Genomic DNA, 12,556 nt, shown 5'->3' with positions numbered 1-12,556 from the left:
TGTGATTTTCCTTTTTTTTTTTGGCCAAAGAAGTCACAAGGCCAAACCCAGGCAAGTAACTGTATTCTTTATTTTGTTTTTGGAGACATATAATTGCTATGTATGGCCCTGAACATTATGTAGCCCAAGCTGACCTCCAACTCATAGAGATCCTCCTGCCCTAGCTTCCTGAGTGCTGGGATTATAGGCATGTGCCACCACCTGGCAAGTAACTATATTCCTGCTGCAGAGATTTCTGGTAGGGAGGAGTCTGGTAGGAAGACCCACAAAAATATTTAATAATAATGTAATATAATGTAATATAATGTATTACAGTGCCTGTTCAAGTTTTACTAAGGGTTCACTATCAAAATGAAAACTTCTACAATGTCTTGGGGCTGAAATAGTAAATTTTATCTTTTCTTTTGGAGCATATTAAACAGTATAAGTCCTGCAATGTGCACAGCTTCAGGACTCTGTGTGTTCTGGGGGGAAAGGGAACCCCAGAGCTTGGGGATTCCTCTCCTTCTCTATCCTGACATTCACAGCCTCTGCTCAGTCTTTGCTTTGAGAGTCCCAGGATAAATCTTGCCCTTTGCCTCATGCACAATGGTGCAGATTAGGCTCCCTGGGGCACTTTGAGTGTGGGTGGTTCACTGGGGGTGCTCCAGTATGGGGAGAATAGGGTGGAGGGGGTGCAGGTACAGCAGAGGCCTCAGCAGATTTTGCAATACATAGGGGAGCTCTGATGGCGTTAGTGACTGCCAGTGAGGTAGACCAAGGGACATTGTAGTCTTTACCTAGGTGTTGGTGTCTTGGTTACTTTTCTCTCATTGCTGAGACAAAACACCCAATGCCCAAAATGAAGGAAGGAAAGGTTTATTTAGCTTACGGTTTGTGGAGGTTTCAGTCCATACTTGGCTGGCTCCAAAGCAGAGGATAACAAAGCAACAAGAGCAAAGTGGGGTATGGCAGCCAAACAGCAAAGCAGCCAGAGCAAAAGGGAGGAATGGCAGCAAGCAGTCTCTTTCCCTCCCTTACACTGCAAACAGGCTACCTCCACCTAAGGGGCATGTAGCTCTCACATAATCTCCATGCCCTCCTCTTCCACAGGCTCAGGATGTATACAAAATAAGCACCCTGGCTTCCTATTGAGTCACTTAGCCAAACCTCTAGACTCTGCAAGTTGACACAATGTATCAATCAAAACAGTTGGCCAGTCATCAGTAGGCTGAGGCAGGAAGGCTGTGTCACTGGGCAAGGTATTCTCTTTGGCTTCAGGCAATTCCTAGAGAGGGATTCAGAATCAGCTTCCACCTTTCTAATTCATTTCCTCTAGGGTCCTAACTCTGACAAGTCTTTGATCCCACTGAGCTCTCAGATATCACCTTGTGATACCCTTCTCAACGCAGCTGTGATGCTACAGTCCGTTATGCACACATTGTCAATTGCATAGTTCCTTCTCTCCCAGCCAAACTCAGTGAAAAGCTCAACTCTCTATCCATGTGTAGCTGACACAGCTGGAGAAAACCATGCTTCTTCAAATTCCTGGACCTTAAGTGAGGTCTTTGGGCTAAGATCCTAACTATTATAAGTATCTAGTCTGTTTCCTTCCAAATGTATTAGTGACCCTCTTCACAGCACCAGTTATTGGTGATGCCCGCAGTGAGTCCCCAGTCTCCTGCCTGGAGTTATGGCGTACGGCGAGAAGAAAGAGAGCAAGAGTTGAAATATCAGTGCAGGTAGGGATCTGGGATGACCAGCTATCTGTGGGGACACAAAAGGCCACAAGGCACCCAGTCCCTTGAAATTTATTCATTACATCTGAGTCAAGGACAATGCTTGAAGGGCAGTGGGTGTTTCTGGGAACAGTAATGGCGACTACAGTGGGCTAGGAAGATCAAAAGAGTCTTGCAAGGACAAGGAGGGATGAGTTAGGGAGACAATAAGGAAACCATAGCTTCCCCACGTGCCTTATCCCTCTGAGTGCCACAGAAGTCACCAGCCCTAGGACTTCCAGCTGTGACCAGAGAAGAGCGGGTAGTTTCTGCTTTGTGATCTGGCTCAAGGGTAGGAGAAGAACAAGCTCTGGATGTCCCTTAGACTCAATTTATAATTTGCGGTCCCCAACAGAAATGCTTATGAACACTTCTCCATCCTCCTCCTTTCTTCTCAAACTCCCAATATCTTTTCATTCGTAGATGGTGACTTTGATGTGTATTTTTCTGAGGGAACAAAAACAATCAGAAGACACTTCCCACTTGTTCCCAGCTACTTCCATCTGTCCACACAGTCTGCCTTCCCAGCCCTTTCCTTTCCCCCATAATCTACTGAAGGACACCATTCCAGTGTGTGTCTGTTTCCTATTGCACACCACCAAGTTATTCTTCTCTACTCTATTAACACTATTAGAAAAACACTATTAACACTATTAGAAAAAAACCAACACTATTAGAAAAAAAATGCTGTCATTTCTTCCAAATGTGCTGCCATGCCTTTGTGCCACAGACTCACGAGAAAGCCTTGCATAGCCAGTGTAACCATAAGCTCTCTGTCCCTGTTTGACCTATACCCATCCTCTCTAGCATTGCACACACTTCATCAGCCTCCTTGAAACACATTTCCAGGTCCCCAGAGGCTCCCTGTTTTCTTCTACCTTGTCTGGCTTGTCCTTCTGGATCTCCTGGGTCTCCTTTGAGCAAGGGTTGTCCTTGCTCATCCTTGAGGTTACTCAGTGTGGCAGTGGTTAGTGAGTGTCCACTGAACATTTTCTCTTCTCTAACTGTGTCTCCTGGGGAGCTCATCCAGATGGTTTTAATTACAATCTATGTTCTCCCAGATCCCAAACTTATTTTCATACCCTGCACCTTTGCCCTGATCTCCAGACACATTTATCCAGTTGACCACCTTATGTTTTCACTTGGATGTCTCACTAGCAGTCCAAACTGAAAGTATCCAACACCAGGCTCCTGACTGTAGCTATAAAGTGGCTACTGTGAGAAACAAGTGGAATAAATGCATGTATTGTATCTTACACATCCTGTCATGGAAAGTATTCAGAAAATAACTATTATCCTAATTGTATTGGACAGGTACTCAATAAATATTTGTTGAATAAACATGAGAGTACCTCGCTAGGGTAATATAACTCTGTCTTTATTAGTCAGAAGCAATAAGCATATATCTATGATGAAGAGGATAAATAGTATAGTTTTGTTTATTCAATAAATATTAACTTAGTGTCTACTGTGTGCCAGGTACAGTTATAAGCACTGAGGCTATAGCAATGAAACAAACAAACAGAATTCCTTCCCTTCAAATTTTCATTCTTAGGAAAAGAGTGAAATAAATAAAATATAGATAGTGTCAGATGGTGATGAATGCAATAGGGAAAATAAAGTAGGGAAGAGAGATTAAGAGTGCTATGGGTATAGTGGGGGGGACTACTTTAGGTAGCATGATGTATTAATAAATTATTGCTATATAAAATAATACCTCCTAAACTTGTAACAACAATAAGTGTTTATTAGCTTACATATTTTCCATGGATCAGGGATGTCCAGCACTTTAGTAGGTGGTTCTGGCTCAGAACCTCTTCTAAATATGCACTGAAGGTGTTGACTGAGGTCCCAGTCACCCCAAAGCTTAAATAGATGTGGACCATTTAAACCTTAAAAGGGTTGGCAAATTAGCACTGGCTGTTGGCAGGACATCCTAGGGCCTCATGCACTACAGACGTCTCCAAATTGTTTCCTGAGTGTCCTCATGGCCTGGCAGCTTCCTTGTCTCAGATGAGATCCAAGAGAGCTCATGTTTTGTATGGCCAGTTCTACCGAATCACACATCATCATGTCACAGCATCCCATTGGTCACACAGGTCAGTGAGGTTCGGAGTTGGAGGAGACTAACAAAGACGTCAATACTAGGAGGGGGAACCACTGAGAGCTATTTTAGAGGGAACAACCACGTGGCAGAAATTCTTTGGCACTCTTTTGATCAACAAATGGAATCCGTGTTTCTTTTTGTCATTTGCTTTGGTTGAGGGAGGGGTGCTCTGTGACTGCTTAGATCAATAGATTATAACAGAACGAGACGATATTAATTTCTGGGCATAGACTTTCATATGGGAGCTTTCACCGGACAACCAGGTAGAAGTCTGCTTTCATCACTATACTTTGAGCCAGCCCAGACAGATGAGAGACATCTGAATGATTAAGTCTCCAGGGGATTCCAGCCTTAGCCTCTATTTGACTACAACTGCATAAAAAGCTTTTGGCCAAGACCTTCCAACCAAGCCTTCCCATTCCCGGTAATAAGGACTAACAGCGAATTGTATAAATCACCAGTTCTGGGAATGAATGTTTCACAGCAGAAGGTGAGAAGTCATGGGAAGCTACTCTGAAAAGATGACATGTAAGCAAGGATCCAAATGAGTAAGGAAGCTTGTTATGTGCCTATTTGGGGAAAGGGTTGCCCAGACAACAGGAAAAACATAAGTGCAAAGGCCCTGAAGTAGAAGTGTGCTTGGTTAATTCAAAGAGCAATGAGGGAGCTGATGAAAAATGAAAACATGAGTCAGATGATGTGTGGGTGATGAAGTCAGAGAGGTAGCTGGGGATCAGATCATGCTTAGCTGCACAGATGCTTAGCTGCACAAATGAGAGTGGTAGGGAAAGTTAGGTTTGGCTGAGGTTGGAGCTTTGTGAGGCAGTTATGACTAAAGCAGAGGTGAAATTGAAATTGAGGGTGTGCAGAGGACTGCTTATACTGTTGGCCCTGGGACTGGAGCTGAGGGTGAAGGGAAGTGAGGATGTGGGGAGGGGAATGGAGCAATGAAAATGATGATCCCATGCATTAAACACTGCTGGATTTAGGATACCAGAGGGAGGGAGCTGGTAGTAGGGGAGTGGGATATTTGTAACTGGGAACTTGGATGAGATGCATTTGTTGGTCGTGATGGAGATGAGGGTGTGACCGCTGAAGTAGGAGACAGAGGGGGTGGGACAAGACTATTGCTGGCAAAGAGTCAAAGACTGGCAGCCTACTGAGTTGAATGTATCACTAATATGGGGTATAAAAGACCCCAAGAATTGTGATAGGAGTAGGGTAGGAGGGTTGCATCTAAAATCTTCAGTGAATGAGCAGCAGTAACTGAGCTCTATCAGTGACTACAATAATGAGGGATAGCATGTGTCTTCTAATACTAATTATAAGAGGTTGGCTATTTTATTGAATCAACAGAGGGCTCAGTGTCTTGTCAAAAAATAGGGAAGTTGGTTTAAGTCATACTCAGGTTCCTTTTTTGTTGTAAAATTAACAAACTTGGAAGAAAAATATGTTATCATCTTTATATAGTGGAGCAAATGTTTTTTTTTTTTTTTGTTTTGAGGCAGGGTTTCACTAGGCAGTTCAGGCTGGCCTCGAAATCACAGTGATCCTCCTGCCTCAGCCTCCCTAGTGCTGGGATTACAGGTATGCACCACCACACCAGGCCTGTTAACATCTTCAAAAGCACCTCTGTTAACTGAGGAACAATGGAATTCTATGTATATCAAGTTTCCTGACCATAGGAGAAAATCTATTTAGTCTGTAATGCATCGTCCCTTGCTAATTTGCAATGGTGTTTTTTTTTTTTTTTTTTTTTTTACAGCTAACAAGGTAAATTAAGGGCCTTACTGAGTTAAAAGGGTTGAGAGATGAAGGAGGGAGAGGCAAGATTCAGTTTTATAGGTGTGTTAAGTATCAACCAGGGAAATCTAGAGGTAATGTTGTTGGCGCTTTTGGCATTAAAGAGAGAAAACTGTATGATTGTTAGTTTATGAAATGAGCCACTGAAGCATCTTGGCCCCAGAATTCAAATAGAATGAACACCTCTACATTTCAGAGATTCCACCAGCTCTCTAGTCTCCCTTGGCCTTGCAATCCTTCTTCCACTGGAACAATTTCCTCAGTGCATCATAGTAATTATTTTCTTCTCCATCACCCTGCCTGGAATTGCAGCTCCATGAGAGAAGGATTGTTTCTTAATCATCTTTGCATCTGTCTTCCAGCCCAGTGCTTTAAATATGAGCCACTCACACATGCATGAATGCAGTCGCCGCTTGTTTATCTGCTTTAGCATCTATTAAACTGACCAGCTCAGAGGTTGTAGTTGCCCTACACTTAGGTGTTTATAGGTATTTGATGCACGCTTTTGAAGTAGCATGTGAGAAAGCCTTATGGCTAGGCAGTGTGGTTGGGTTATTGATTTGTGCTGAACACCCTCCCTTCTTCCCTCTGCAACTGTGCCCAATCTTATGCATTTGTATGGCACGGTTCTCCCCTTCCACATGCTTTTTCTGATATGGACTTAGATCACCTTACAAAGTGTTTGTAATCTTCTAGGTGTTTTGGAAATTTTGGGGCCAAGAATCCTTAAAAGAACTATAGGAAGAACTTAAGGAAGAGAGTCTGTTTATGGACCATGGTTTTTGGGTCTCTGAACTGTGCTATACTGTCCCACACTGGCCTGCAGTGTGTAAGGACAAAGTGTGAGCCATGGGAGTTTGGCCAGTTCCTTATTTCTAACTGTGATGCACAATGAACCAGCTGACTCAGCTCTGGAAATAATCCAGTGAAGCTTTGACATCCCCATCCCCCCTGCTCAGGTGGTGCTTGAGGGATCCTCTAATGATCCAGGTGTGTTCTGGATGTCTGGATGGGGGATCCGTTGGTTAGTCTTGATCATTGACTGGACTGCCTAAATATACAGCTAGTTTCTCAGAGTGTCTGGGTAGGTTGTGGCAGTGTGACCTTCGAGACTGTATTGAGTCCCTGGCCCCATCCTGTCTAGTGCTCTTCCCCTGTTCTGTGCCTCCTGGATGCCATGAGGTAAGTGGCTTTCCTCTGCCATGCCTGCCTGCCATGATGTTCCTGCCTTGGCACGAGTCATTCATAGACCAAAACCTCTGAAACCATGACCCTAAATAAAACCTCTCTTTCTGTAAGTTGCAGGTGTCAGGTACTTTGTTCCAACAAAGGGAAGCTGACCAATATAAGTGAAGCCACCACTACTATGTGGAATGATTGAGACCCATCTAAAGGCTGCAATAATTCACTGTCTCATTTTCGCCTCCGCAGACAATGCATTTCCCACGCTGGACCCCTCTACTCCTCTGTGTTATAATGAGAGTGTGAATGGTCTTTTCCAGCTCTGTCATTCCTGAAATGCCACGAGCTTTTGCTTTCATGCCTAAAAGTGGTTCCAGTTCCAGTATGGGTTGTTTTCCCAGCACTAAGTGATCCCTGCCCAGCCACTCCCTTTTCTTGAAATAATATCTTAGTTGTAATATTTCTGTCTCCACCTCTGTCTTACAGTTTTATCTTTCCCATCTTTATTTTCTTATTTGGTCAATCTGGTTTGGTTTATAAACATGAGAAAACCAAAATCAATTCAGCATACATTTATTTAGATATTAACCTAAAGCAGACGCTGGGGTCATGGGTAGAAAAGGGCAGGGTTTTGTCTCCCAGAATCCTCAAAACCTGGAAGAAATGTCAGTTAGCTCCATGGTTACAATTCCATTTTAAAGTCTAGATAGGTGATCATGAGCCTTGCCTCTCTCTGCCACCTTGAGAAATTTATTTATGTTATAGGGGAGAGAAAATATTTTCCATCCTAGGTTCATGGCTGAGGGGTCCATATAACAAAAGACAGATGATAAGTTAGTAGAATTTTTTGTTTTGTTTTTGGTAGTACTTGGAATTGAACCCAGGATCTTATGCATGCTAGGCACAGGCTCTACCATGGAGCTATGCATTTATTTTGAGATAGGATCTCAGCAAGTTGCCCAGGTTGAACTTGAATTTGTGATCCTCCTTCTTTCAGCCTCCTAAGTAGCTGGGATTACAGGCATGGGCTATCATGTTCAACTAACAAAAGACAGATTAACAAGGAAAAAGAACACAAGTACATTAAGTATAAATTTTATGTGACATGGGAATCTTCTTAGGAAAATGAAGACCCAAAGAAATAATCAAAACTTGAGTGTTCTGTATACTAGGTTTGATGAAGAGTAGAAAGTTGCAGAGAAATGTAAGGGGGCACCAGGGTGGGGAGCACTGAGCTAATGGTAACAAATTAGGATGGACTTAGCAAGGCCTGTTTGTTAGATTCTTCCCGGAGTCTCTGTGTCTTCAGAGTCAAGGGCGTTCCTGTCTTCGGTATGCAGGGAGGGCACTTCTCACATATAGGAAGTCTTACAACCTGCTTCAGGGCAGCAGGGCAGGAGATGATCAGAGAGACTTTTCTGTATATGCAGTATGATTGAAAAATACGATGAATGTTAAAATTTTAAAAATTTATTATAGCAAAAGGTGTATTACCTTAAATCCCCTTCAAAACACACCCTCCCCTCCACCAGTGTCTTGAGCACACTTATCCCATCATTCTCGCCACCTTTTTGAAGCAGTTCTAGAAGTCCTCTTTTGTGTCTTTGGTGGGGTTGTCATGGTCGCCTTGATATCCTGAATCAATTCAACATGTTGCCTTTCATGTCATTCTGACTTTGGGTGAAGAGCCAGAAGTTCCACAGTGCCAGATCTGGTGAATAAGGTGGATGAGGACGCGCTGGAATGTTTTTATGAGCTGCCTTTCCATTGGATGTCTCTCAGCAACAGCATTCATGCTTTTTTTTGTTGTTGTTTTAATTTCTTTTTTTACAATTAGTATGTGTCTGTGATACATAATGATTATATTTATCTTGGGAAGCGGTGCATATACACATCACATCTTAACCATTTTTCCTTCTCTTTCTCCTTTCTGCCCACCCATCTCACGCCATCCCCAGATCATACCTCCTAAAGAAACAAAAGAAGACTTCTCGAAGTGCTTCATAAAGCAGCAAGAACGATGGGACAAGTGCGTTAAGTGATGGGGATTACTTGGAGGGGGATTAACGGCCGTGTGTCTTTCTCCATGTATTTGGGTCACAGCTCGTATGCAGTCTCTCGAGTTCCTTCAGCTTAAAATATCCCATATTTTGGAGTAGCATGTCTTAAGTGTCATCAGTGCATTTCAAAGGGGACACGAGGATGTTGCCAGTAGCTTAAATACAGTGCTGACCATTTTTCTGTTTCTTTGGAGGAAAGATGGAATGTACTCTCTATCTTATATTAATTTAGTTGGCCTCTGTTGCAAACAATTGCTGTCTTGCTGTGATTATGTTCTTTTAACAACAAGGAGAACTAAGTAAACATCAGGTATTTAAAATTCCAGAGACTCAGACGTGAAAAGCAAGCAGGTCCAGCGGGTTGTGATCAGGAGGTTGGTTCGGGTGTCGCCAAAGGCACCAGGGATCCCTCTAAGGGCGGCAGCTGTCGCACTGTTTTGCTAATGCACTGTTTACCTCATAGAGGTCTTCAAAAAGCAAAAAGTTAGCTATGCTTTTGTCCCAGGAGAATAAACTTTATTTTGCTTTGTTCTTTTTTTGTTGTTGTTGTTTTTTCCTGTACCGGGAATTGAACTCACAACCTTGTACTTGCCAGGCAGGTGCTGTGCTGCTGAGCTAAATCCCCAGCCCCTGAACTTTACTGTGAACAAGCTTCCTGTTCCTACCCCTGGGAAGAGCTGAACCTTAGGGTGTGGCCTGGGAAATGGCAGCTTGCGGTGTTTCCACAGTTAGGTTTGTTTTGTGATCTGGTAATAGCCGGGGTATCAAGTTTTCACATTCTTCACTGTCAGCCTTCCAAGGGAAATTTCAGTTATTTATTTTCTTTGGAGGAGGGTAGTAGTCCTTATTTCTGCTCCTCTCCATTACCTGAAATATTACAATTTATAGCATTACAATTAAAACTAATTAGGTAATATACATACATATTTTAAAGACTTTTTTTTTTCTTTTTGCAGTGGTTTTTAGTTCCCAGGAAAATTGAGGGGCAGATAGTGAGATATCCTAGGTACTGCCTCCATCCTCTCACATGCATAGATCTCCTGCTGTCAATATCCCACACAGAGTGCCACATTCTTACTGTCACTGAACCTACATTGACCTGTTATCACCCAAAGTCCATAGCTGACGTTAAGGCTCTTCTTCATGTTATGCATTCTGTGGATTTGAACGGAAATATGACTATGTCTGCCACTGTAGCAGCATATGAAGCAATTTTCCTGTCCTAAAAATTCTCTATTCTGACTATTCTTCCCTCTTTTCCCCTAATCCCTGACAACTGCTGATCTTTCTTACTGTCCGTAGTTTTATTTATATTTTTTCTAGAATGTTATAGAGTTCTGACTGGCTTCTTTCACTTAGTAAGATGTGTTTATGTTTCTTCCATGTTTTTTCATGGCCTGATACCTCATTTTTTAAAATATTGAATAATATCTCTTTTCCTGGCTGTACTACAGTATGTCCATTTACCTATTGAAGGGCATCTTGCTTACTTCTAAGTTTTAATAATTGTGAATAAAGCTGCTATAAAGATATGTGTGCTTTTTGTGTGCACATGATTCTTGTACTCTTTCAAGAATTCCAGTACACATGCTTACTTGCTGGATTACACGCTAAGAGTATGTTTAGTTTGGTAAGAAATCACCCAACTGTCTCCCAAAGCATCTGCCATTTTTATTCATGAAAATTCCTGTGGATCCACATCTGTCAGTTTGGTGTTGCTACTATTCTGAGTTTTGGCCATTCTAACAGAAGTGCGCCAGAACAACATATTTTACACACTTTGCAGTTAACGTGTGACTGCTCACTCTGTTATTAGTTCTTTGGGGCAATTTTCGTCTGATGATTACTTAGAGTTGTCAGTTATCATTAATGAATATCCAGAAAATTATATCAATTTCATTTGGATATGAAAAAACACTACAAAATGTGCTTGCTACTGAAGAATATTTAATTAGGAGAAATGTCATTTCAGGAAACATCTTTTTATGTAACTTATTCCATTTGCTTTTTACCACCATCACTGGGCTCTAATTTCCTCTCCTGAATTGCCTGCTCTTACAAAGTAGAACCATCATTTTGCCCACTTTTGTGTTCTGTCCAGTTTTTCCACATGCGAGGGAAGAGGATAATAAATTCTTGACAATGTTATGGATTTCAGAGAAGAATCCATGATATAATCAGTTAAGTAAATCATTGATGAACGAGGCCAGCTATCACGCTCATGGTCATGCAGCTAATAATGGTAAACTTGGTTTCAAAACTATCCAGTTTAGCCCTAGAGTTCCCCACTTATAGTCAAGTGTAGGTCTTAATAGTGATCCCACTCTGAACTTGATAGCTTCTCTCTTTCTTTTTAGGAGTAGTCCTATAATTACACAGATATCCCAGCCTCTGAGAGCAGCCTACTCTGGGCTACTAAGATGGGTCATACAGAATGATGAGGTCTACAGAAGTGATGGGTTCCCATTCCCTGTCCAGAGTTGTCACCTCAGGAGCAAGCAGTGCACCTGTAGACCATGCTTACTGAGTAATTTTGGAGAGAGAAATGTTCTCTCTCCTTTGGAAACATTTTTGGAAACTAGCTTCTTTCTCTGTCCTTATGTATGACTGGAAGCAGAGCCTGGGCAGTTGGGGACAGCCAAAATTGGATCAGTGGCATTGGCATTGCCAGTGCAGATACACGTAGAAGTAAACCTGATTGAGGATGATGTTAATGAGCAGTTACATCATACCATCCCCGAAACCAGCCCTATGTCTAGCCTTTAGTTGTATGAGCTATTTTATTGTTTAAAAATCACTTTAAGCCTTTATTTATTTATTTTTGGTTATTCAGTGGAAACTATTCATGGCCAGAGTTTGAAAAGGTAAGACTATATATATATATATATTTTTTTTTTTCCTCAAAAGTTAATTGGTTAAATTTTGATCAAGCATAGTTGTTATGCTTGGAGAGAACTAATTAGGTCTCAGTATTTAAGAGCTACGTGATAACTGATTCATGTTATATTTACAACTCCACATTCAAATAAAACCTAAATGTCAGGTGCCTGAATATGAATACAAAAATATCAGGACCTGCTGCTACTGCAGCTGAAACTGAATCATGGCTCCCTTAGGGAGAATCAATAGTTTCTCTTAAGCCAAACTCAGATTCCTAAATGTACTTCCAAATGATAAATAATTAATGGCCAAGGAAAATATTTTTAAAAATCTCTGCAGAGGATAAAAATTTGAGGTGAAAATGCTACTAATGTGCTATAAGTATTTGTTATAAAGGTTGGGGAAATCACCCTTTAAGTTCCTCCTGTATAGAATCTTGCTTCTTCCCTAGGTTATAGCCAATTAAATAGCTTTGAGGATGAAAAATTGTATTGTCAGTGGTTATGAAGATAAATAATCAAGGATAAAACCATTACCTTGAAAGAGGTTTCCTTTAAGATCTCAGTGATTCTAAACTTTAAAGTAGGAGGGTAGAGCTTCTGTTGATACTAAGGGAACAGAATATCTTCAGGATAATGGGAGAGCATACTGATTCGTCTTGGTTAGGGAACACACAACACCCTCTTTTTTGAATTTATTTTAAAAATAAAAGAAGGAAAACATAATAATAAATAGACATCCGTTTACAAAATAGCATAAGAACAATA

General features: G+C 41.5%; 1 pseudogene; it reads left to right on the top strand.

Moving 5' to 3' along the window:
- Positions 1–6,844: 6,844 nt before the first annotated feature.
- The window catches only part of LOC102010394, an 8,777-nt pseudogene continuing 3,065 nt past the window's right edge, over positions 6,845–12,556 (top strand).

This window comes from Chinchilla lanigera, unplaced genomic scaffold, assembly GCF_000276665.1.
Source record: "Chinchilla lanigera isolate Chin_1 unplaced genomic scaffold, ChiLan1.0 scaffold00028, whole genome shotgun sequence".
In the NCBI taxonomy this organism is placed as follows: domain Eukaryota; kingdom Metazoa; phylum Chordata; class Mammalia; order Rodentia; family Chinchillidae; genus Chinchilla; species Chinchilla lanigera.
This window is presented reverse-complemented; position numbering and strand designations above follow the sequence as displayed.